Consider the following 1,743-nt stretch of genomic DNA (forward strand, 5'->3'; position numbering starts at 1 on the left):
CAGCCAAAACATGGAAAAAGCCTAAATGTCCATCACCTGATGAGTGGATCAAGAAGATGTGGTATATATACACAATGGAGTACTACATGGCAATGAGAAAGAATGAAATATGGCCATTTTGTAGGAAAGTGGATGGACCTCGAGGGTGTCATGCTAAGTGAAATAAGCCAGGCAGAGAAGGACAGAAACCATATGTTTGCACTCATAGTTCTAACAGGAGAGCAGGAGAAACCTAATGGAAGACCAGGGGGAGGGGAAGAGGGAAAGAGAGTTGGGGAGAGAGAGGGATGCAAAACTTGAGAGACTATTGAATACTGAAAATGAACTGAGGGTTGAAGGGGGAGGGGGGAAAATAGGTGGTGGTGATGGAGGAGGGCACTTGTGGGGAAGAGCACTGGGTGTTGTATGGAAACTAATTTGACAAAATACTTAAAAAATTAAATAAAATAATAAATAAATAAATAAGACATAACAATTATACGTATTTATGCACCCAACATTAAAGCACCCAAATACAAAAACAGTTAATAACAAAAATAAAGAAAGTAATTAACAGTAACACAAAAATAGTAGGGGGCTTTAACACACCACTTACATCAATGGACAGATAATACAAGCAGAAAATCAACAAGAAAACAGTAGCTTTGAATGACATATTGGACCATATGGCCTTAACAGATATATTCAGAATATCTCATCCTAAAGCAGCAGAATGCACATTCTTTTCAAGTGTACCTGGAACATTCTCCAGAATAGATCACATATTAGGCCACAAAACAAGTAGCAACAAACTCAAAAAGATTGAAATATGCATCTTTTCTAACCACGTACTATGAACCTAGAAAATCAACCACAAGAAAAAATCTAGAAAGAACATAAACACATGGAGGTTATGTAATACACCACCAAACAACGAATGGGTCAACCAATAAATCAAAGAGGAAATTAAAAAAATACATGGATACAAATGAAAATGAAAATACAGTGGTCAACGTCTTTGGGATGCAGCAAAAGTGTATCTAAGAGGAAAGTTCATAGCAATTCAGCCTACCTCAAGAAACAAAAAAACTCAAATAAATGACCTAACCTTACACTTAAGGAGCTACGAAAAGAACAAACAAAACCCCAAACCAGTAGAAGGAAGAAACTAATAAAGATTAGAGCAGAAATAAATAAAATAGAAACTAAGAAAAAAAAAAAGAACAGATTAATGAAACTAGGAGCTGATTCTTTGAAAAGATCAACAAAATCGATCAATCTTTAGCCAGACTCATAAAAGAGAGAGAGAGAACACTCAAATAAGCAAAATCAGGAATGAAAAAGGAGAAATAACACCTGACACCACAGAAACACAAAGGAGTATAAGTAAATAGTGTGAAAAAATATATGCCACAAAGATTGTACAACTAGAAGAAATAAATTCCTAGAAACATGTAACTTCCAAAAACTTAATAAAAAATAAATAGAAAATTCAATTACCAGCAGTAACTGAATTGAATCAGTAATCAAAAACTCCTAACAAACAAAACTCCAGGACCAGACAGCTTCACAGATGAATTCGACTAATGATTTAAAGAGTTAACACCTATTCTTCTCAAACTATTCCAGAAACTCAAAGAGGAAGGAAAGCGTCCAAATTTATGAGGCCAGCATTACTCTGATACCAAAACCAAATAAAGACACTACAGAAAAAGAGAACTACCGGCCAGTAACTCTGATGAGCAAAGATGCAAAAATCCTCAA

The sequence above is a fragment of the Suricata suricatta genome, chromosome 5, assembly GCF_006229205.1.
Source record: "Suricata suricatta isolate VVHF042 chromosome 5, meerkat_22Aug2017_6uvM2_HiC, whole genome shotgun sequence".
NCBI lineage: Eukaryota > Metazoa > Chordata > Mammalia > Carnivora > Herpestidae > Suricata > Suricata suricatta.